Source organism: Lithobates pipiens, unplaced genomic scaffold (genome assembly GCF_037356315.1).
Source record: "Lithobates pipiens isolate NorthernLeopardFrog02 unplaced genomic scaffold, aLitPip1_a1.2 Scaffold_25, whole genome shotgun sequence".
In the NCBI taxonomy this organism is placed as follows: Eukaryota; Metazoa; Chordata; class Amphibia; order Anura; family Ranidae; genus Lithobates; species Lithobates pipiens.
In genome coordinates, this window is record NW_027507787.1 from 61,876,285 (window position 1) to 61,901,534 (window position 25,250).

The following is a 25,250-nucleotide window of genomic DNA, read 5'->3' on the forward strand; positions in this document are numbered from 1 at the left end:
AGACCGTCAACTATTTTTTTATTTTTTATTTATATAGCACCAATATATTATTGTAGCAGTTCACAGCATGGTGCACAGTTAACACATGGAGATTAGTAAAGTGTATCTATAAGTTGAGCTTTCATATGTCATATTAGATAATAATCATAACCAGAATGAGAGCTACAAAGAAAGAGTTTTCCCTTTTCTACAACTAATGCTTGTGTTTTTTTTAAGACCCCCTGAAACACTTATATAACTTAAATCTCTGGCCAAAAGTTATTGAACTCAGAATTTGCAAGGGCAGATTTTACCTTCAGCGTCTCCTACTGATGAAACCTGGTATCCATTTTCCATTTAGATTTAAAGCTATAAATAAAGGCAAAACTTTTTTGGGGGGTTTTGGATAGAGGGAAGAGGGATTAGACCCCCTATCAGTATTTATTGCTGTCTGTGCCCCTGTTAAGGAGATTCACCCTCTCTATTTGTCCTGTTTACCATTATCATCTTAAGTGAAAGTAAAATAAAACCCCAAATTGTCCCCAGAAAAGGGGAAATCTTCCAATGGGGGAACTAGTTCTGGTGACCCAAGGAATTCCCTTAATTTGCAGTGATTTCATCTTACTTCCTGTTTGGCTATGGGACAGGAAGTGAAGGGAAAATCTCTGCAATGGAACACAGATGGTGAAAAAAATCTGACAGGGGTTATAACCATCCCTTGGTCTATCCAAAATTTAAAAACAAAGTTTTGCCTATAGTTCTACTTTAATTACATTATATTGGCATGTTCTTTCAGATGGAGAAGTGTTTTAGCCCCTCAAGTGAAATTCATTGGTATAGCTACCAAGTTAATCAGATATCTCCTGTAGAAATAGGCACGGGGCAGATATGTGTTTGTATGTGGGCAAGTTAAAATAGCACCAGAGCCCTCAGGTTGATAGCATGACAGTGGCACACACATAGTATTTTAATCCTTGTTTTGTTGTAAATGTTAAGGGATTTTCACCCTTAGCATGCTGCATTCTATGTAGCATCCCCCCAGCCCTCCACCTAATACTTACTTGAGCCCGATCATAGTTGATCGATGTACACAAGAACAGCGGTTCTCCCAGGTCTCTCCCTCCTCATTGGATGAGACACAACAGCCATTGGCTCCCCCTTCTGTCAATTACAGCCAGTGAGGAGGGAGCAGGGGCAGGGCTGAGCTACTTTCTGTGTGTCTTATGGACATAGAGGAGGCTGGGGAGTGAGTACGCACAAGTGCCTCCATAGCAAGTGGCTTGCTATGAGGGCAAGAGGGAGAAGCCAGGAGCGCTGACAGGGGACAGAAGAGGAGGATCGGGGCTGCTCTGTGGAAAACTATTGCACAGAGCAGGTAAATATGACATGTTTATTATTTAAAAAAGAAACATAAGCCTTTAATATTACATCAAAGCTTCTGTATTGTAGAGTAAACAATTAGGCCCCTTGCAAAAAGATATTGCATAATTCCCTATGTAAATACCCAAAATTACTCATTATTGCCACCCAATACATCAGAAACAGCCCAAAAACTGAAAACTCACAGCAGGGGTCCGGTGCATCCCGATACACCGATCCAGGTCTAAATTAGATACAAATTTTTGGCTGAATTTGCACTTGATTCTGAGCCAAAGACACACAGGACCCTTCTTCAATGTGGACTGCGGCCACCTCTGAGGTGTGTGAACCGGCTCCTTTGAGAGCCGGTCACACTCTCCTGTCATTCGAATTGGATGCAGGAAAGCCCGCATCCAATTTGCATCAGTTTAAACCCAGCCTGAAGGAGACTATTGTTACCAGTATTAATACAAGATGGATAAAAAGAGGGTTCCTTTCTGTTCAAATTAGATATTTATAATAGCGTAGCCATTTTTAGAATGAAGGGTTCCCACCTATCTCTTCTGCTCCAGTGTGAAAATGGTATTAAATTTAGATCTCAAGATTTATGCTAAGAGACTAAGGACTGAGGCTTAAACAGAAGGTCTTCCTTGAGAGTTGTCTAACTCAACTGGTATGTGTTGTTGGTAGACAGTAACATTTAGAAGGGACCCTGCTATGTTTTAGGAGTCTGTTCATCAGGACGGTGGAAATAGAAACACACATGGCAGGCTCAATCATTCCTTTAAAGAAAAAGGAGCTAGGAAATTTATTGTGTCACCCTTTAAACTTAAAGTAGATATTACGAGTAGCTTATAAAAATGTTATACTAATGAATATGCAGTTATGGCTGCTTACTTTTAACTGTAGTTTTTATTTTGTTTCACTTTGTAAACTCCTACTTCATTAACATTTCATATTAAGTAAGTAAATAGGTTGACTGCTTAGCTCAACACATTTTCCTGAAACATTTTGATATTTCAAAAAAAAATCAATCAAAAAAAAAAAGTGTCTTTTTGAAAACAAAAACAAGAAAATCTACAGTGGTTTAAATTTTAGATTTTTACTTTTTCTTGAAAAGCAACATAAGGGCATCATGGTTGGGACAGACCGACTCTGGTGGGAGCTTATTAATGGTTAAGCTGTACTTTTAAAACACTTTGGTGTTAGGTGTAGGACAGGTTACTTGACCATTACACCTTTTCCTCTGCTCTGTCTGGCGTATTTTATTTTGCTGGTTAAGCCTCTAAGCTCACAGGGTTATATAATCCCAAACGAGTCTCCTGCTTTTTACTTCTTGCATTTTTGTCTATATTTAGATGTTGGAACAGCTGTTCGGAAAGCTGGTTTACAGATTTTCTCTTCAGAGGCTGCATTTACACTGTGGTGTCTATGGTGAGATGTACAAGCTTATAGGTCATTTATGCACAAACATTATGCAGGGAATACAATGTGCATATTTTTCGGTAAATGTTCTTAAAGGAAACCTGTTGGGATAATATTATGAAAAGCTGTAATGGCCAACTTGCTTTTTTTTAAATGCAAGCTCAGAATCTATTGTTATAATGTTTTTTGCTGCTTAGTGAATTAAAAAAATGAAAAAAGTATTCATATAAGAAGTCCAGACTCCACTGGCAGCATACTTGAATATTGGCCTAAACTATAGTGACAAGGTTAAGGATGACAACCCTAATCCTTGTATCTTAAAAAATCAAACCTGCAGCTCCTATACTTTTATCCTGACATTTTAATCCTTTATGTGGACTAATAAAAGGTGTGAGTAATGCTGCGTACACACGACCGGACTTTCCGGCAAACTAGGTCCGACGGTCTTCCCGACGGACTTTCAGAGTTCTGACGGACCTTCTGAACGAACGGACTTGCCCACACAATTCATTTTGAACGTGATGATGTAAGATGGGACTAAAAAAGGAAGTTCAATAGCCAGTAGCCAATAGCTTCCCCTGCGTTGTATTTGGTCCGTCGGACCAGCATACAGACGAATGGTTTTCCCAATAGGAATTGAGTCTGTCGGACACATTTGAAACATGTTCTAATTCTAGGTCCATCTGATTTTTTTTAATGAGTAATAATTGGATTAGCCCACACACGATCGGATTGTTCAACGAACTGATTTCGTCGGACCTAGTCTGCTGGAAAAGTCCGGTTGCGTGTACGCGGCATAAGAGGCAGTCTAAGAAGAAGAAATTGTAACTTAAATGCAAAAGCACATCCAGCTCTGTCCAATTGTGTGCTCACTAGATAGTTAATACAGTGTTTCTCAACTCCCGTCCTCAAGGCGCCTCAACAGGTCACGTTTTCAGGATTTCCCTCAGATGAAACAGCTGTGGTAATTACTAAGACAATGAAACTGATCAAATCACCTGTGCAAAATAATGGGAAGCCTGAAAACATGACCTGTTGGGGCGCCTCGAGGACTGGAGTTGAGAAACGCTGAGTTAATACACCATCATAATAAGTGTAAAAGTTAAACTATACTCACATATTTAATGCAGAAATACACACAGATATATATTAATGCGATTCTATATTCGTTAATACATCCTTAAATGCTTTTCTCCTAACACAAGCAGGGTAAGTACCTACATTTGACTTGGTATCAGCCTTTTATAGTCCTTTTATAGTAAAGCCCAGACTGGGGGAGGGAGAAACAACACAAGGGGCAGATCAGTTATGCTGAAGTGTAAAGAGTGTGCCAATAGGAGGAGAGAGCAGAGTGATGATGAGATATGCTCTTCTTCTGTGCTTCTTCTCTTTTCACTGCTCAGTTAGAGGGTGGGTAGGGAGGAGATCTGTAAGAGTTACTCAACTGCAGCAGAAAAAAAAAACAGGTCTCTTGGCCTGCCAGACAAGGCGGTGCTATGTGGCAGAGTTAAGTAAATCTTTGAACTAGATAAACAAAAATACAAATTCTTTTACAGGTAAAAGAGCTCTCATATATCAATTACATCTGTGCATTTAGAGTTTTGCCTGGAGTTAGCTGGAATAGGTTTTCATTTCTGTCTGCGTTCACCCTCTAGTTGTCCTGGTGACCACTACCACTGAGACAGTTAGGGCCCATTACATTTTTGCACTTTTTTAATGCATGTGTTTTAACATTTTTAAGGCAACGCACTATGGTTCATTGTGCCTTCTCTAAGCCAGGTACACACAGCTCCTTTTGTTTCCTTATTCAGAACTAACAGATTTCTGCATGCACACAAACTAGGTGGATGCAGGAATCCCCCCTGACAGTAGATTGAATTCTGGCAGTGGGGATTCTTCACTGCCAGAATGCACTGCTCAAAACCGCCTCGCCACTGCCAGAATACAGTGATCAGTACTGCCTCTCCACTGTCAGAATTCAGTGATCAGTACTGCCTCTCCACTGTCAGAATACACTGATCAGTACTGCCTCTTCATTGTCAGAATACACTGATCAATGCTGCAGCCAATTGGCTACAAGTTTTTCAGTGGGTCTATTCGACAGGAGCCAATCTAATGATTGACTTCTGTTGAACAGGGAGGGCTACACACAAACTGAAATTTGGCTGGTCACTCCTGAATATATGTAATATAGTCAAACCAGAAGTAATCGCCGTGAACCGGAAGTCGTTACTGTTGACCGGAATTAAACATCGCAATACCAGAAGTAACGTAGGTGGTGTCGGCGAGGGCGAATGTACCATTTGTCTGGCCATTTTGTTACATGTTGAATGTAAGCAGCCACTTTTTAAGCTTAATAAATCAGTCTGTTTATTAGGGTAATACACTATTTGAGCCTTATTCATCTTTACATGTGGATACTGTTCATCTATGCGAGTACTCATTCAACACTTCTAGTTTACGCTCATCTTAGCATTTGGCACAGTTGTATGATGGATCCAAGGGCCCGTACAGATGGCTAAGGTAACTATTTAAGGCACTTTCAAATGCCTATGAGGTAAGAGCACTGTGAGCGCACCAGTGGAATTGTAACCAATGTCTGACAGTGGGAATCTTGTCGACAAGAGCACACTCACTCACTTGGATGCCATTTTTTTAACAATTTTTGGTTGACACCAGTTTTTGCACTTTGTTAGCACGTTAGACCTGTTTTGCACTGTAAGGACTGTCAGCACTTTTTTGGCATTGAGCACTTTACATTATTCTACTTTATATATTTAGTCAACTTTTATAGACTTTATATGTCATGTGTTTGACTTCATTCATTCACTAAGAGGTTATGCCCATTATCTGCATTGTTTGCACCATTTTTATTTCTATTTTATGTGATTGGTGATCGCTATTTGATTCTGCAGCATTTCCGTTCATATAAGCACGTGTCACTTTTAGTAGCGCAGAGGTCCTTTCAAGTTTTAATTTATATATATATATATATATATATATATATATATATATATATATATATATATACATACACACGATCTGACTTTCTGGCGGACCTAGATTTAAAACATGAAAAAATTAAAAATGTAGCGCTAAACAAACGTTAGACTCAAAAACATATTTTTTTAGTGAATATAAGTGACCTGTACTCAACAAAGAGAAAGCTATTGTACTAATTAGAAAACAGGTGCAAACCACAATATGTGCAGAGTATAATCCCTAGTGCTATATAAATACAACAGTACATGGACAATGTAATAACGGTGGGGTCACATGACGTGGATCCTGAAAAGAAAACTATTGCCAGTTCATCAGTCTGTACACAAGTCCACTTATATGGAGAGAGCGTGACCAATCTTCTCAAATAGACTTTAAATCAAGGTACCAAAGAGACACGTCACAGCAATCTGTTGATCTGTAGAAGTATCTGTGGATGCAACAATCTGAAGGTATAAAATGGATACGCTTACCAGAACAGTTGGACCCGCATGCCATACGACAATGGGTCTAAAGAGCTTTTAATCCCAAAGGATTGTACTCCAGCCTCTGGAGAGAAGGGTCACGATATGGAATCCTCTTAGGAGCGTCCACAGTTCCGAATGGAGATAGGTGGATCAAATGATTACCAACCAGTGATTCCCATACTCAAGGGTGGAGGTACCTCAAGGACCCAATGTATCCCACTTCCAATTCAGGGGTACATGCAGGTAGCATATAAAAGGAAAAAGAAAAAGAAAGGGCTCCGGATGGTGTAGGTAAAAAAAAGATTGGTTTTAATAAAAAAATACGTATTATACAAATATAAAATGTGATCACAAAAAACAAATAAACTAAGGACAAAGCAATATGGGGTGCAAGTAATGCTGCCCTGTTTTCTAATTAGTACAATAGCTTTCTCTTTGTTGAGTACAGGTCACTTATATTCACTCAAAAAATACGTTTTTGAGTCTAACGTTTGTTTAGCGCTACATTTTAAAAAAATTTCACGTTTATTATACTTTGTATGTTTGAATGTTAGCTGCTATTTTGATTTAAGTAGCGCAGTGTTTTGCTTTTTTCGTATTTTCTAGATTTAAAATATGTTTTAAATCTTGGTGTGTAAAATACCTCTGCGCCAACCAACCAAACAAGGAAAATGAAAAAATTGCTGCAAACACTGGAGAGGAGCTTGACCTACTCCCTAAGCTATATGAATTTGGAGGTTTTAGTGTTGCGCAATATACAGGAAAGTAAAGGGGGGAAGGAAAGGAGGGGGGAAGGGGAGAGAATAGGCAAGGGAACAGGGAGGTTGTAAATAGGGAGATGGTAGTAAGAGATTGAAAGTATGGATAGTGACTAAATGTACAATAGTGCCTTTTAAATTAATAAAGTGCGTGATATACTAAAATGAGCAATAAAAATAGCAGTCATATATAAATGCCAAAAAATAAAGGTATCAATCGTAGATACTAAAAATATCAATCATAAATAATAAAGGTCAAAGAAGCTGTGCAAAGCTACAGTATAATGTGCCAAGTGGAAAAAGTAATAAATAAAGTGACAGTCCAAAATATATATCCAAAAATATATACAGTTTACAGGTATTCACATAAGCACAATCCCATGTGACATGCCAAGTGAAAAAAACGCAAATCTCAATGAGTCCAATAAGCATATAAACAAAATAAATATTCCATGCAGTGCGTTTGAGTGCAAATGATGCTAGCAGCAATACAAAACGTAGCAATTGTAAGTGAAAAAATATTGAGAAAATAAATAAATAAAAGTGCTGATGTCCAATATGAACTATTCAAAATAGTAAACGTGCTGTGTTCTAAAGAAAAAAACAATTTTCTTCAAACTCCAGTGACACGTGCAAGCATACAAGTGTAGTGACTTTTCCTTCTTGTTATCCAGTGAATGAATGGATGTGCCCTTACCTCACGGCTGTGAGGTTACAGCCTTAATCAGGTACTGATGAATAACTTGCTCCAGTTCCTAAGGTAAGTGTGCCTCACTCACGGCTGTAAGGTTACAGCCTTAATCAGATACTGATGAATAACTTGCTCCAGTTCCTAGGGTAAGTGTGCCTCACAAAATAAGGAGATGATAACCCATAGTGTAGTAGTTTGAACGAATCCAATTTATTAAATAAAACAACAGGGTACTCACATTAAGGAGTAAATGTATACAGCAGTATATAGAGCAAACGAACGGTGCGTCCCAGCGTCCTTCCTAGTGTCTCTCTCACTTCCTTCCTTGCGCATTCGTCACCATCACGTGACTTCTTCAGGGAAATGAGTAGAGAGAAAGGAATTGTCTTTTTATGCTATAAATTAGTCATTACGGCGGCCATTTCCCTGTGGTCCGAAACCGGAAGTCCCGTGGTGGCCATTTTGGGTGAATTATGTCGCCGGAAATAGACCGGCAGGCATTAGATTGGAGGTTTACATAGCATAATTGTATTACGCCCAGGTCAGAGGAGCAGTGACACCAGGAGACTGCTCAGCACCTTAAATCTAATTAAATAAATTAAATATATAGCTTAAATCACAATTTAGGATAATTAAAAAGGCATTAAAAAAGAAAAAATCTTACGAAAAATCTCATTTAAAAATATACAAATATAAAAATAAAACGCACGGAGATGTATATAAAATGCACGGAGATGTATATAAAATCTATGTAGTACAAATGGGGAAAGAGAGGATATGTATGTTTACATCAATGTGCACATACATGAATATAGGAGAGGTATTTCTGAATCAGTCCCTGCTTATGAATATTTTTAATATTAAAATATTTTTAAAACCTAAATAATAAAAAGAAGATAGATAAAAGCTCATAAGGAGCAGAATTAAGACCAATGTCTAGATATAGTGAAAGGAGTCTAATGAATGGTAGGCATATGTAAATTAAAAATCACTGATAAAACAGTTCAGGTCAAAATCTATGTTTAACCCTTGTGGTGCAAAAGTGTCTAAGATAAAAATCCACTTCGATTCCAGTTGACTCAATGTTCTAACTTTATGGCCTCCACGCCAATGTTTAGCATAAGGTTCTATACCCCAAAATTTCAACTGAGATGGATCTTTATTGTGGGCGGAGGCAAAGTGTCTCGATACACTATGCTTGTCAAATCCTTTTGAAATATTCTGTACGTGTTCCTTCAGGCGTACTCTAAGGGGTCTTTTTGTGCGACCCACGTATTGGAGACCACAGTCACACTCCAGTACGTAGACCGTTCCCTCAGTGTTGCAACTTATAAAATCCTTTATCTCATACTTATTTCCAGTAGTTGTAGATGTAAACTCCTTTCTTTTCTTATTCTGACATCCAGTTTTTAAACAAGCATAACATCGTCTGCAGGGGAAAAAACCTTTTCCAGAGAAAAATGAAAAGTTGTTTTTAGGGGGATCCAGGATATTTTTTACTACCTTGTCCCGAATGGTTGGAGCCCGCCTATATATGAATTTGGGTTTTGAAGGAAGTATCTGCTGTAGTTGTCTATCTGCTAATAAGATGTTCCAATTCCGTCTAATTATTTTCTCCACATCCTTGAATTGGGAACTGTAGTCGAGGATGATTGGTGCTAGATCATCTTTGGGTGTATGTTTAGATTTGTCCTCTAATAGTGTTTTTCGGTCAATCTCCGCAACTTCCATGATTTTTTTATTAATGAATTCATTATCATAGCCTTTTTCCAAGAATTTATCTCTCAGGGTCTCTGCTTGTACTTTAAATACTTGATCATCAGTGCAGTTCCGCCTTATTCGCATTATTTGCCCTTTTGGTATATTGAACAGCCAGTTGTTATGATGGCAACTTCCTATTGGAAGGTAGCTGTTCCTGTCTACCTCTTTGAAATGTGTTTGGGAAGAGATTATATTGTCATTTTGCATAATTTCTAAATCCAGGAATTTGATGCTCTTGTCGCTGATCTCCCATGTTAGCTGGATATTTCTGTTGTTAATATTCAGGCCTTCTAGGAAGTTGATAAGTTGTTCTTTCTTACCCTTCCATATTATTATTATGTCATCAATATACCTTTTGTATAGTTGCAGGCCTTCTGGGATATTTTTCAGTACCTCTTCTTCTTCCCATTGTGCCATAAATAGGCCCGCCACACTCGGGGCAAATTTAGCTCCCATGGCTACTCCAGTTTTTTGGAAAAAGTCATTGCGATTGTACCAGAAGTAACTGTTTTTCAGGACAAAGCCCAGGCATTTGATAATGTATTTCCTCTGACTACATGGTAAGGTTGTATATTTCCTCAAACCCCATTTGACTGCCTCACACGCCTGATGGTGTAAAATTACTGTATATAAAGAGGCTACATCTGCTGTGGCCAAAAGCCACGGTTCTTCATTAGCAGGAAGATTATCTAGCAGTTGCAGAATTTGTTTAGTGTCCCTTAGGTATGCTTGTGTATTCTGGACTGCGGGTTGTAAATAGAAGTCGATGTATTGTCCCATGCGTGATGTTAATGAATCTATCCCATTAACTATTGGTCTTGGTGGGGGGTTACTCTTATCTTTGTGTATTTTTGGGACTGAGTATATAATAGGAGTACGACACGATTCCGGTATGAGATATTTTGCTTCTTTCTTGGTCAAAATCTCTCTTTTGAAACCCAGGTGGACTACTTGTTCTAGTGCCTTTCTGCATCTGAACATAGGATTACTTAGTAGACGTGTGTATGTGTTTTAATCTTGTAGTAAGCTTTCCATACTTGAATTATATTGTTAAATATGCTCCCGTAAAAAAAATTTAGACAAGTTTCAGACATATATAGGGATTCAGAAGTATATGAGGAAACTCAACATTAAGAAATATATCGCTAGCAACCCTTGCAGAACTAAAATATCCCACACCAATGACAATACTCTACATAGCACCCTGAGGAATAAATCCACTTTCAATCCACCAGCAAAAGATAATAAACACATTGATGTTTTTAAGAGGATTGTGACAGACTAATTAAAGTCACTAAAAATTAGAAAGAAAGAAGACCCCAAGCATATTAAGAGTGGAATCCGTAAACTGACAAAAAGAAAAGACTTGGTAATTCGACCAGCGGACAAAGGGGGGGGATTGTGATCCTCTCCAAGGAACAATATAATTCAAGTATGGAAAGCTTACTACAAGATGAAAACACATACACACGTCTACTAAGTAATCCTATGTTCAGATGCAGAAAGGCACTAGAACAAGTAGTCCACCTGGGTCTCAAAAGAGAGATTTTGACCAAGAAAGAAGCAAAATATCTCATACCGGAATCGTGTCGTACTCCTATTATATACTCAGTCCCAAAAATACACAAAGATCAGAGTAACCCCCCACCAAGACCAATAGTTAATGGGATAGATTCATTAACATCACGCATGGGACAATACATCGACTTCTATTTACAACCCGCAGTCCAGAATACACAAGCATACCTAAGGGACACTAAACAAATTCTGCAACTGCTAGATAATCTTCCTGCTAATGAAGAACCGTGGCTTTTGGCCACAGCAGATGTAGCCTCTTTATATACAGTAATTTTACACCATCAGGCGTGTGAGGCAGTCAAATGGGGTTTGAGGAAATATACAACCTTACCATGTAGTCAGAGGAAATACATTATCAAATGCCTGGACTTTGTCCTGAAAAACAGTTACTTCTGGTACAATTGCAATTACTTTTTCCAAAAAACTGGAGTAGCCATGGGAGCTAAATTTGCCCCGAGTGTGGCGGGCCTATTTATGGCACAATGGGAAGAAGAAGAGGTACTGAAAAATATCCCAGAAGGCCTGCAACTATACAAAAGGTATATTGATGACATAATAATAATATGGAAGGGTAAGAAAGAACAACTTATCAACTTCCTAGAAGGCCTGAATATTAACAACAGAAATATCCAGCTAACATGGGAGATCAGCGACAAGAGCATCAAATTCCTGGATTTAGAAATTATGCAAAATGACAATATAATCTCTTCCCAAACACATTTCAAAGAGGTAGACAGGAACAGCTACCTTCCAATAGGAAGTTGCCATCATAACAACTGGCTGTTCAATATACCAAAAGGGCAAATAATGCGAATAAGGCGGAACTGCACTGATGATCAAGTATTTAAAGTACAAGCAGAGACCCTGAGAGATAAATTCTTGGAAAAAGGCTATGATAATGAATTCATTAATAAAAAAATCATGGAAGTTGCGGAGATTGACCGAAAAACACTATTAGAGGACAAATCTAAACATACACCCAAAGATGATCTAGTACCAATCATCCTCGACTACAGTTCCCAATTCAAGGATGTGGAGAAAATAATTAGATGGAATTGGAACATCTTATTAGCAGATAGACAACTACAGCAGATACTTCCTTCAAAACCCAAATTCATATATAGGCGGGCTCCAACCATTCGGGACAAGGTAGTAAAAAATATCCCGGATCCCCCTAAAAACAACTTTTCATTTTTCTCTGGAAAAGGTTTTTTCCCCTGCAGACGATGTTATGCTTGTTTAAAAACTGGATGTCAGAATAAGAAAAGAAAGGAGTTTACATCTACAACTACTGGAAATAAGTATGAGATAAAGGATTTTATAAGTTGCAACATTGAGGGAGCGGTCTACGTACCGGAGTGTGACTGTGGTCTCCAATACGTGGGTCGCACAAAAAGACCCCTTAGAGTACGCCTGAAGGAACACGTACAGAATATTTCAAAGGGATTTGACAAGCATAGTGTATCGAGACACTTTGCCTCCGCCCACAATAAAGATCCATCTCAGTTGAAATTTTGGGGTATAGAACCTTATGCTAAACATTGGCGTGGAGGCCATAAAGTTAGAACATTGAGCCAACTGGAATCGAAGTGGATTTTTATCTTAGACACTTTTGCACCTCAAGGGTTAAACATAGATTTTGACCTGAACTGTTTTATCAGTGATTTTTAATTTAAATATGCCTACCATTCATTAGACTCCTTTCACTATATCTAGACATTGGTCTTAATTCTGCTCCTTATGAGCTTTTATCTATCTTCTTTTTATTATTTAGGTTTTAAAAATATTTTAATATTAAAAATATTCATAAGCAGGGACTGATTCAGAAATACCTCTCCTATATTCATGTATGTGCACATTGATGTAAACATACATATCCTCTCTTTCCCCATTTGTACTACATAGATTTTATATACATCTCCGTTCATTTTATATACATCTCCGTGCGTTTTATTTTTATATTTGTATATTTTTAAATTAGATTTTTCGTAAGATTTTTTCTTTTTTAATGCCTTTTTAATTATCCTAAATTGTGATTTAAGCTATATATTTAATTTATTTAATTAGATTTAAGGTGCTGAGCAGTCTCCTGGTGTCACTGCTCCTCTGACCTGGGCGTAATACAATTATGCTATGTAAACCTCCAATCTAATGCCTGCCGGTCTATTTCCGGCGACATAATTCACCCAAAATGGCCGCCACGGGACTTCCGGTTTCGGACCACAGGAAAATGGCCGCCGTAATGACTAATTTATAGCATAAAAAGACAATTCCTTTCTCTCTACTCATTTCCCTGAAGAAGTCACGTGACGGTGACGAATGCGCAAGGAAGGAAGTGAGAGAGACACTAGGAAGGACGCTGGGACGCACCGTTCGTTTGCTCTATATACTGCTGTATACATTTACTCCTTAATGTGAGTACCCTGTTGTTTTATTTAATAAATTGGATTCGTTCAAACTACTACACTATGGGTTATCATCTCCTTATTTTGTGAGGCACACTTACCCTAGGAACTGAAGCAAGTTATTCATCAGTATCTGATTAAGGCTGTAACCTTACAGCCGTGAGTGAGGCACACTTACCTTAGGAACTGGAGCAAGTTATTCATCAGTACCTGATTAAGGCTGTAACCTCACAGCCGTGAGGTAAGGGCACATCCATTCATTCACTGGATAACAAGAAGGAAAAGTCACTACACTTGTATGCTTGCACGTGTCACTGGAGTTTGAAGAAAAGTGTTTTTTTCTTTAGAACACAGCACGTTTACTATTTTGAATAGTTCATATTGGACATCAGCACTTTTATTTATTTATTTTCTCAATATTTTTTCACTTACAATTGCTACGTTTTGTATTGCTGCTAGCATCATTTGCACTCAAACGCACTGCATGGAATATTTATTTTGTTTATATGCTTATTGGACTCATTGAGATTTGCGTTTTTTTCACTTGGCATGTCACATGGGATTGTGCTTATGTGAATACCTGTAAACTGTATATATTTTTGGATATATATTTTGGACTGTCACTTTATTTATTACTTTTTCCACTTGGCACATTATACTGTAGCTTTGCACAGCTTCTTTGACCTTTATTATTTATGATTGATATTTTTAGTATCTACGATTGATACCTTTATTTTTTGGCATTTATATATGACTGCTATTTTTATTGCTCATTTTAGTATATCACGCACTTTATTAATTTAAAGGGCACTATTGTACATTTAGTCACTATCCATACTTTCAATCTCTTACTACCATCTCCCTATTTACAACCTCCCTGTTCCCTTGCCTATTCTCTCCCCTTCCCCCCTCCCTTCCTTCCCCCCTTTACTTTCCTGTATATTGCGCAACACTAAAACCTCCAAATTCATGTTTTAAATCTTTCTGCCGAAATTCCACTGCACCCAGCTTCTGTCGGGAAGTCCACTCGTCTGTATTCTGGTCCTACAGACTTTCCAAATTAACGGACTTGCCCACACATGGACTAAAGTCCATTCATTTTGAACATGACTTCAGGTACGACGGGACTAGAGAAGGAATTCAATGTCGCTGCTTTCATCGGCGAGATTGACACCTTGCGAGCACCATGGCCTGGTACGGGTTTTAAGGGTAACCCCCTACACATAAAAAACAGAGTGGGGGGTCCCTCCAAAGTCCATACCAGACCCTTATCTGAGCACGCAGCCCGGCCGGTCAGGAAAGGGGGTGGGGAAGAGTGAGCGCCCCCCTCCTTAACCGTACCAGGCTGCATGCACTCAACATGAGGGGATGGGTGCTTTGGGGAAGGGCACATCAAAGCAACTTGTCCCCATGTTGATGAGGACAAGGGCCTCTTCCAGACAACCCTTATCAGGATCCGGGAGCCCCTTTAATAAGGGGGCCCCTAGATCCCAGCCCCCAACCCCATGTGAATGAGTATGGGGTACATCATACCCCTACCCATTCACCTGGGGGAAAAAGTGGCAATAAAAAAAACACACTACATAGGTTTTTAAAGTAGTTTATTAGGCAGCTCCGGGGGTCTTCTTCTGACTTCTCCGCACTTTCCGGTTCTTCTTGCCGGGCTCCTCTGCTATCTTCTGCTCTTTTGCTGCTCTTTTGCTAGCGGAGGAGCCCGGCTTTCTCCTTCATCGTCGCCGTCATCACCGTCTTCTTCTTCTTCCTTGTTCTGGTCTTCCGATGTTGACACTACGTTCTCTCCCGCTGTAATGCCATGGACACGGTGTGCGGTGACTTATATAGGCATAAGGGGTGGGGTCACCGAGTGACATCACCGGGTGACCCCGCCCCTCATGCCTATATAAGTCGCCGCGCAACGTGCCCACGGCATTACAGCGGGAGAGAGCGTCGTGTCAACATCGGAAGACCAGAAGAAGAAGACGGCGACAACGGCAACAACGAAGGAGAAAGCTGGGCTTCTCCGCTGGCAAAAGAGCGGAAGATAGCGGAGAAGTCTGGCAAGAAGAACCGGAAAGCACGGAGAAGTCAGAAGGAGACCCCCAAAGTCTGAAGAAGTCTCCCGGAGTTGGAAGAAGACCCCCGGAGCTGCCTAATAAACTACTTTAAAAACCTGTGTAGTGTGTTTTTTTATTGCCACTTTTTCCCCCAGGTGAATGGGTAGGGGTATGATGTACCCCATACTCATTCACATAGGGTGAGGGGCCGGGATCTGGGGGTCCTCTTATAAAAGGGGGCTTCCGGATTCTGATAAGCCCCCCGCCTGCAGACCCCCGACAACCAATGGCCAGGGTTGTCAGGAAGAGGCCCTTGTCCTCATCAACATGGGGACAAGGTGCTTTGGGGTGCCCTTCATGTTGAGGGCATGCGGCCTGTTACGGTTCAGGAGGGGTGGGGGGGCGCTCCCCACCCCCTTTCCTGGCCGGCCAGGCTTTGTGCTCGGATAAGGGTCTGGTATGGACTTTGCGGGGATCCCTTAAAACCCTTAAAACCCATACCAGGCGACGGGGTTTGCAAGGCGTCAGTGTTCAAAATGAACGGACTTTAGTCCATGTGTGGGCAGGTCCGTTCATTTGCAAAGTCGTCAGACCTCCATCAAAAGTTCTGCAGCAAGTCCGTTGGACCTAGTGCGCCGGAAAGTCCGTTCGTGTGTGGTCTCGTGTGTGCAAGTCCGCTCGTTCAGAAAGTCCAGCGGACCTCTGCTGCAAAGTCCAGCGGATTTTCTGCTGGACCAAGTCTGCCAGGGAGTCCGATCGTGTGTATGTGGCATAAGAGTCCCCAATATTTAAGAGCTTGTTTGGAAACAACAAACTGGTTCTCTTGAATTTTTTTTTATACCTTGAATATAAAAGATTTCAGTGTAACCACCACCACTGCCAGTGGACACACTCTTTCCTTCCAAGCTGCACCTTAAAATTATAAAAGGTCTAATCACAATGTCTTCCCATTAAGCTGGGAGGAACGCTCCCATGTTTTAATCCTTGGCTACTTTATCCAAAACAAAAAAGATTTCAGTGTAACCACCACCACTCCCAGTGGACACACTTTCACCCTCCAAGATGGATTTTAAAATTATAAAAGGTCTAATCGCAGCGTCTTGCTATCAAGCTGGGAACATCTCTCCCAATTCTTGCCTGCTTTATTCAAAACAAAAATAGTTTTGGCCTGTCCCACTGTTTACTTTGGTGAGGAAATATAAGGAACCCAAAGAAAATGTGGGGAACCTGCTGGATAATTTCTGTTACTCTTCAGAGATGGTATCTGCAAAAATGCATACTAATGCATGTGGGACATGGAATAGTAGTGAATACTGGCATGGTATATGTACTATGGACATAAAGATGACACCAACATGCAATCAAGAAGAAATTTACCAGCTAAAAATCAAATTAATTATTCCAGCACATCAGTGGAAAAAACATTAATTCTCATAGCATAAAAATGGTGTCTCTCCTCTGTTCCTAAAACATTCCCAGAGCAGCTAATGATATACAGTATACATTATAATTAGAATATACTTCCTAGCCTAACCTTTACCATATTAATAATGACAAACAATGATTTATTGTGCCATATCCAAGTTTCAAAATGCATCACATTTGTTAGAAAATGCAAATTTCAGTTATATGGAAATCATTTACTTTTGGAACATGCTTTTTAACACTGATGATTTGGCCTATTAAAATAGTTCCAAATGCATTTATGGTACTGCATAAGATTTTCACTATGAACATTGCTGTGATACTGTCACAATTTATTTATAAAGCAGTGAATGTGACATTCACCAAATATTTGCTGTAGGTGAACCAGTCACTTTAATTTGAAACACATGCATCAGGGAGCTACACCTGAATTGAATGTTTGGTGAATGCCAAAGTCACTGTTCCTATGTATCTTGTGGCCTTTCCAGGTCTTCCAGCGGCTGCGTAGGCACAGTGCAAGACCCGGCATCCTTTGCAACCCCTTGGCTTCAGCTCCTTTGGTTTAACTGCTCAGGAGTCAAAGGATTTTTATAGACAATACAATCTAACACTAGGTTGACATCTATGCTGTAAGGGAGTGGCCACCTGTTGATGTCACCTTGTGGCCCACCTCCTTGTGACATCACCGACTGGTGCATGCACCCCTGCCCCACTGCTACTCCCCCTGTAGAGGGCATGTGACCTGATATGGTTCAGAAAGGGCACTCGCTCTTCCCCTCCCTTTTCCTGACCTGCTTGCTCGGACAAGGGTCTGATATGGATTCAAGGGGGACGCCACACCATTTTTTTTTTACATCTTGGCATGGGGTTCCCCTCCACCATTTTTCCAGATTTTTTTTTTTGTCTGTAATTTTTTTATTTACATTCAGCTTTGAGCAGGGAACATCGCTGACAGCTGACAACTCATCTAAGGCCCGCTCCTTAGCAACCAAATATACACAGTGGATTTAAACAAAAAAGAAAATGCAAAACGCATCAAAAATGCAGCACTTGCATTTTTGGTGCAACTCCATTAAAGTCTATTACATGCAAAATGCAATCTACTGTGGGAAAAAAAGTCCCTGACCCTTTTAAAAAAAATGCAGCTCCGCAAAATGCACAGATGTGAACTACATCCATAGGAAACCATGTTAAATGGACTGTAGTGCATTTTTTACGAAATGAAAAATGCACCAAAAAACAAATAGGTGTGAACGTAAGGTAATTATACAATTTAAATATATTAGATGAAACCTAAACAATCCATTCAACTTTTCAAATCACAAATCAAATAATGCCAGTGCTTGTACTACATAGTTAATAGTAAATCTAAAGGAGATTTTTACAATAAGATGGTATAGTGCATGGTCGTTATGCTCCATCGTTTGCAAAAGGGGCAAAATATGTTGAGTATTTCTGGTAAATCATACATTTTTCATACTCTAAGCCCTTGTACACACGGTCGGAGAATCCGTCAGAATGTGTCCTATTGGACCGTGTTGTCGGATAATGTGTGGTATGCATCGGACTGATTTCCGTCATAATATCCGTCGGACCCAATTTTCCAACTTGTTGGAAATATTTTCTGACAAACTGGTCCGATCGGACATACTCCGATCATGTGTAGAGAATTCCGATCGGACAAAGTGCCACGCATGCTCAGATAAAATTCCTACACCAAAGCTATTGGCTACTAGCCTGAACATAGTCCAGACATAACGAAATAACATCATCACGTTCTGAACGATCGGATTTTCCGACAACTTGGTCCGACCGTGTGCAACAGTTTCGGACAAAATCCGTCGGACAAAATCCAACGGATTTGGTTGGCAGAATGTCCGACCGTGTGTACAGGGGCTAAGTGTGTGCAATACATGTGGTTAAATTTTTGTATGCTCTAATCTAGTCTACTGAAATTACTGGATAGGAAAGTCCCATATTGAAAATAACCAAGCAAGAAGTTTAAAACTAAAATAGTAGTGTATCAGGCATGTTGTAATGCAATTTTTCTTTTTGGCCACAAGATGGAGAGAGAGAGATGCTGACTGGTCCTTCCAGAAAACTCAGAGGCACAGAGCACACTGGGAAAAAGGGGAGTTTCAGGAAGTGCTGAGGTAAATGAGGAGAGGGAAGTGCTGAGGTGAGAGAAAAGAGAGAGAGAAAGGTTTTCCACACAGTACTACAGAGAGAGTGCTGACAGAAGATCTGAGGAAGGCTGTCTGAGGAGAGTGAGGAACAGGTCTGAGGTAACAGCATCTGATTGAGCGAAGAGACACCCGCTGACACCAGGGAATGTGTGACCCAACAGAGGGAGAGAAAGCCACGTTTCTCTTTAGACTACCGGGAAGAGTTACTGTGAGGAAAGCGGATAGAGGACAGGAGTGGGGAGGTGATGGGACTGTGCAGTGGAACTCCACCTAAGAAAGAGAGGGCCACATTGTCTACCAGCATTCTAGAGAGAGCCACGCTTTTCCAGAGACTACTGCTAAGAGAATGAGGATAAAGGAGCCAGCAAAAGTGTCATCCACACGGTCCTCCTCAGCCCAGTGACACTGCTCAGCAACTCAGCGCCAGTTAGCCCAGCAGAGAAAACCCACGCACTGCTTCGGGGATTACAAGACCCATCCAGGTGTCCTGTTGGCCAGTGTCCCATCACCTTGCCAGTTCAGCTATCAGCCATCCTGATCGGCCGTCAGGAGGTGATCCAGTGCCTTAAAACATTGCCAGAAGCCTGAACCACCATTTGGGACTGCCATTGTGTCATCACCCAGAGTATAGGTGGGCAGGTGTAAACCCAACATCTTTCTTGGCACAGTACAGGCACTGCATGCAGACACCTATTCTAATTTCTACTGTCAGAGGATGCTTGTTTGGAGCTGCCACTTTTAGCCATTCTGTTCTTACAAACCACTACCTAACATGATTTCCTCTAAGATTACTGTCTCACTTTTGATTAAACTTACTCTCTTTACAAAGGGCGACAATGTTTGTTAGTAGAAGATACTAGTACCCTTCAACTCAGGACCTGTAACGTTACAGAACAGTGCTTTTGTATTGTTACTTTCAATGGTGTTTGTGGCCCAGAAGGAGCTGAGAAGTTGATAGATCTTCTCTCCTCCCTCTCAGCGTCGGTGTTATGGGCATATAGATTACTGTCCTTTTCTAAATTTACAGTTGCTAAGTATTGAAGACTGTCTTTTCTAATGTATTAATTATTTGCAGAAAGGTTTAATAGTGCTGTAAGCTTCCATATGCTTTAAACCATGATAATATATTCAATTTGTTTATCACTACCAGGTATGTGTCTGTTTTTGGTGATAATCCACTGCCAGGATAAGAGTATTTTCCACATGTGTCTTTAACCACTTTCAGACCGGACCATTTTGCTGGTAAATGACCAGAGGTCTTTTTACACTTTGGCACTGCGCTGCTTTAACTGGTAATTGCGCGGTCATGCAATGTTGTACCCAAACAAAATTTGCGTCCTTTTCTTCCCACAAATAGAGCTTTCTTTTGATGGTATTTGATTGCCTCTGCGATTTTTATTTTTTGCAATATAAACGTAAAAAGACCGCAAATTTTGAAAAAAAATGATATTTTCTACTTTTTGTTATTAGAAAAATCCAATAAACTCAATTTTAGTCATACATTTAGGCCAAAATGTATTCAGCCACATGTCTTTGGTAAAAAAAAAGTCAATAATTGTATATTTATTGGTTTGCGCAAAAGTTGTCACATCTACAAACTAAGGTACGTTTTCTGCAATTTACGCAGCTTTTAGTTTACGACTGCCTATCTCATTTCTTGAGGTGCTAAAATGGCAGGGCAGTACAAAACCCCCCCAAATGACCCCATTTTGGAAAGTAGACCCCCTAAGGAAATTGATAAGAGGCATGTTGAGCCCATTGAATATTTTATTTTTTTGCCTCAAGCGATTGAATAATGACAAAAAAAAAATTTTTTTTTTTTTTTTACACAAAGTTGTCACTAAATGATATATTGCTCACACATGCTATGGGCGTATGTGAAATAACACCCCAAAATAAATTCTGCTGCTTCTCCTGAGTACGGGGATACCACATATGTGGGACTTTTTGGGAGCCTAGCCGCGTACGGGGCCCCGAAAACCAAGCACCGCCTTCAGGCTTTCTAAGGGCGTAAATTTTTGAGTTCACTTCTCACTACCTATTACAGTTTTGAAGGCCATAAAATGCCAAGATGGCACAAAACCCCCACAAATGACCCCATTTTAGAAAGTAGACACCCCAAGCTATTTGCTGAGAGGCATGTTGAGTTCATGGAATATTTTATATTTTGCCACAAGTTGCGGGAAAATTACAAACTTTTTTTTTTTTTTTTCACAAAGTTGTCACTAAATGATATATTGCTCACACATGCCATGGGCATATGTGAAATGACACCCCAAAATAAATTCTGCTGCTTCTCCTGAGTACGGGGATACCACATATGTGGGACTTTTTGGGAGCCTAGCCGCGTACGGGGCCCCGAAACCAAGCACCGCCTTCAGGCTTTCTAAGGGCGTAAATTTTTGAGTTCACTTCTCACTACCTATTACAGTTTTGAAGGCCATAAAATGCCAAGATGGCACAAAACCCCCACAAATGACCCCATTTTAGAAAGTAGACACCCCAAGCTATTTGCTGAGAGGCATGTTGAGTCCATGGAATATTTTATATTTTGCCACAAGTTGCGGGAAAATTACAAACTTTTTTTTTTTTTTTTTTTTTTTCACAAAGTTGTCACTAAATGATATATTGCTCACGCATGCCATGGGCATATGTGAAATGACACCCCAAAATAAATTCTGCTGCTTCTCCTGAGTACGGGGATACCACATATGTGGGACTTTTTGGGAGCCTAGCCGCGTACGGGGCCCCGAAAACCAAGCACCGCCTTCAGGCTTTCTAAGGGCGTTACAGTTTTGAAGGCCATAAAATGCCAAGATGGCACAAACCCCCCCCAAATGACCCCATTTTGGAAAGTAGACACCCCTAAATTTAGGGGTACACTAGTGAGACTAGGTAATAAATGGCGGGTGCCCTGAAACTATAAAAAAATAACTAACCAACCAGCGTCACCTGTAACAGTTATATGGTGATCACTGGTGAAAGGGTTAACTAGGGGGCAATCAGGGGGCTTTATGCGGTAGTATATGGGGGTCCCTGGCGCTATAAAAAGCTGCGGCGAACCTAAATACCTACCTGCCTAACTAGCGTCACCTGTGACACTAATACAGCGATCAGAAAAACGATCGCTTATTAGGCTGGGTTCACACTGGAGCGATGCGGGAACGCCACGAATGCGCGGCGGGTTCCCGCATCGCATGCCTCCCGGCGGCAGTTCACACTGCCCTATGCGAACTGCTGGGAGTGTCAGTGAAATGTTACTGACACCCCCAGATCAGTTCGCATATCGCAGTGCGATCTGCAAACTCGGATCGCATGGTGTGAACACCCATGCGATCCGATTCTGCTGCGGGCCAAAAAAAGGGTCCCGTGCGAATTTGCGGCGGGTGCGGCGGGTGTGGCCGGGTGCGGCGAATGGCTGAACTCGAATCGCACAGAGATCGGATGTGATTTGCACTGCAGTGCGGTGCGAATCACATCCGTTCTCATAAACCGCTGCAATGTGAACCCAGCCTTAGTGACACTGGCGACGGGGGGTGATCACGGGGTTAAACCTTTATTGGGGGGGTTAGGGGGGTACCTTAGAACTAAAGGGGGCTAACCCTAACTGCCCTAACAGTTATTAGTCACAAATGACACCCGCCGGGTGATCAGGGGGTTAAACCTTTATTAGGTAATAAATGGCGGGTGCCCTGAAACTATAAAAAATAACTAACCAACCAGCGTCACCTGTAACAGTTATATGGTGATCACTGGTGAAAGGGTTAACTAGGGGGCAATCAGGGGGCTTTATGCGGTAGTATATGGGGGTCCCTGGCGCTATAAAAAGCTGCGGCGAACCTAAATACCTACCTGCCTAACTAGCGTCACCTGTGACACTAATACGGCGATCAGAAAAATGATCGCTTATTAGGCTGGGTTCACACTGGAGCGATGCGGAAACGCCGCAAATCCGCGGCGGGTTCCCGCATCGCATGCCTCCCGGCGGCAGTTCACACTGCCCTATGCGAACTGCTGGGAGTGTCAGTGAAATGTTACTGACACCCCCAGATCAGTTCGCATATCGCAGTGCGATCTGCAAACTCGGATCGCATGGTGTGAACACCCATGCGATCCGATTCTGCTGCGGGCCAAAAAAAGGGTCCCGTGCGAATTTGCGGTGGGTGCGGCGGGTGTGGCGGGTGCGGCGGGTGCGGCGAATGGCTGAACTCGAATCGCACAGAGATCGGATGTGATTTGCACTGCAGTGCGGTGCGAATCACATTCGTTCTCATAAACCGCTGCAATGTGAACCCAGCCTTAGTGACACTGGCGACGGGGGGTGATCACGGGGTTAAACCTTTATTGGGGGGGTTAGGGGGGTACATTAGAACTAAAGGGGGCTAACTCTAACTGCCCTAACAGTTATTACAGTCACAAATGACACCAATGCAAAAAAAAAAAAAAAAAAAAAAAAAAAAAGACATTGGTGTCACTGTGACTGGGGGGCAGGGGTAATTGGGGGGGTGATCGGGGGGTAAAGGGGGGGTGTGAGTGTGCCTGGCATGTTCTACTGTGTGTGTAGAGTGTTGGTGCAACTCACCGATCCGCTCTCCTCCGTGTCGGAACGAAAAATACCGACACGGAGGAGAGAATACATCACTTCCTCTCCTGTGTTTACATTACAGGAGAGGAAGTGATGTCACGGGGGATTCCTATTCGTCGGGAGCGATCGCGAGGGGGTGGCCATGAACGAATGGCCGTCCCCTCGTCCGGGATCGCTCCCGCACGAATACCGACCGCCGCAGGCACCGGGCGGGGGCCCGATCGGGCCCCCGACCCGCGGGAGGCAAGGGACGTACATGTACGCCAATATGCCTGCCCGTGCCATGCTATCGACGTACATCGTCGTGCGGCGGTCGGCAACTGGTTAAATGTGTTTGCAGTAATTTAATTTAAGCAGGTGTGCCAGAGGGGCTCAGGTCATCCTTGGGGTTGAGGTGGAGATTAGAGAACCCAAATTTACCAAGTGGCTCCTTCGGGGGTGGCGCTAGAGTAGCTTATCAATTAAGTAAAATTTTTTATTTTTTTAAAATAACAAACATGTTATACTTACCTCCACTGTGCAGCTCGTTTTGCACAGAGTGGCCCCGAACCTACTCTTCTGGGGTCCCTCGGCGGCTGTCTCCTCTTCCTCTCGCAGGTACTTCTCACGTTCATACGAGCTCCCTCGCATGGTGAGAAGCACCTGTGGGTGCGCTCCCGTGATACAGCCGGCAGCTATAGCCACTCACTGTATCACACGGCCCTGCCCCCAGCGCGCTGCGTCATTGGCTGTGATTGACAGCAGCGCGAGCCAATGGCTGCGCTGCTTTCAATCCATCCACTCCAGCCAATCAGCGGCCAGGCTGAGCGGCGAAGAGGACAGCGGGGGCGAGCACGGGATTTTCGAGGGGTCAGGTAAGTAAAACGGGGGGACTGGGGGCGCCGGCAGTGTGAGATGTTTATTCGCCTTAATGCATAGAATGCATTAAGGTGAAAAAACATTTACCTTTACAACCCCTTTAATAGTCTATTCTCTCCTCTTTTTATTTCCTCTGTTTTTCCACACTGAAAAAGCAGTTGACTAAACCTAACTGCACAAACCTAGACTAAAGAATCTATTTTTTAAACAATTTACGCGGCTGTTCGTCTAGTGAAATTGTATGTACATTCATTCTGTGTGAATTAACCAGCTGTTGTGTGAATTGTCAGAATTCAATAGCCTGGAGAGCGCAATTTATCCTTTCATGCCTTTAGCATGGATGGAGAAAACAACAGGCTGAGCAAAAAAAAAAAAAAGCGTATAGCCAGCTGTAATGTATGACTTTCTCCTTTCATAATATAAAAGTTTAACCTTAAAGCGCAACTAAAACCATTGATTTAATGGTTTCAAAAAACAGTTACATCCACGGCATGCCTGGATTTCTAATTCACATTTGTTTGTGCTCTCAACCACACTTCAAATGGCTGGTGTCATAAACGATCACATGCGCAGCACCATGACAAATGCAGATCAAATAAATGCTAAGATGGCAGCTTCCTTGGCTGAAAAGGATGGGAGGGTTTAGTTCCGCTTTAACTGTAAACAGTGTAATGTGGTTTTAATACACAGTTAGGCTACATTCATGGGCACACACAAGG

At 41.4% G+C, this 25,250-nt stretch overlaps 1 protein-coding gene across 1 annotated transcript in view; it reads left to right on the forward strand.

The window, feature by feature from the left end:
* The window catches only part of MYOZ1 (myozenin 1), a 69,828-nt gene that overhangs the window by 26,268 nt on the left and 18,310 nt on the right, over positions 1–25,250 (forward strand). The gene's annotated exons all lie outside the window — the stretch shown is intronic.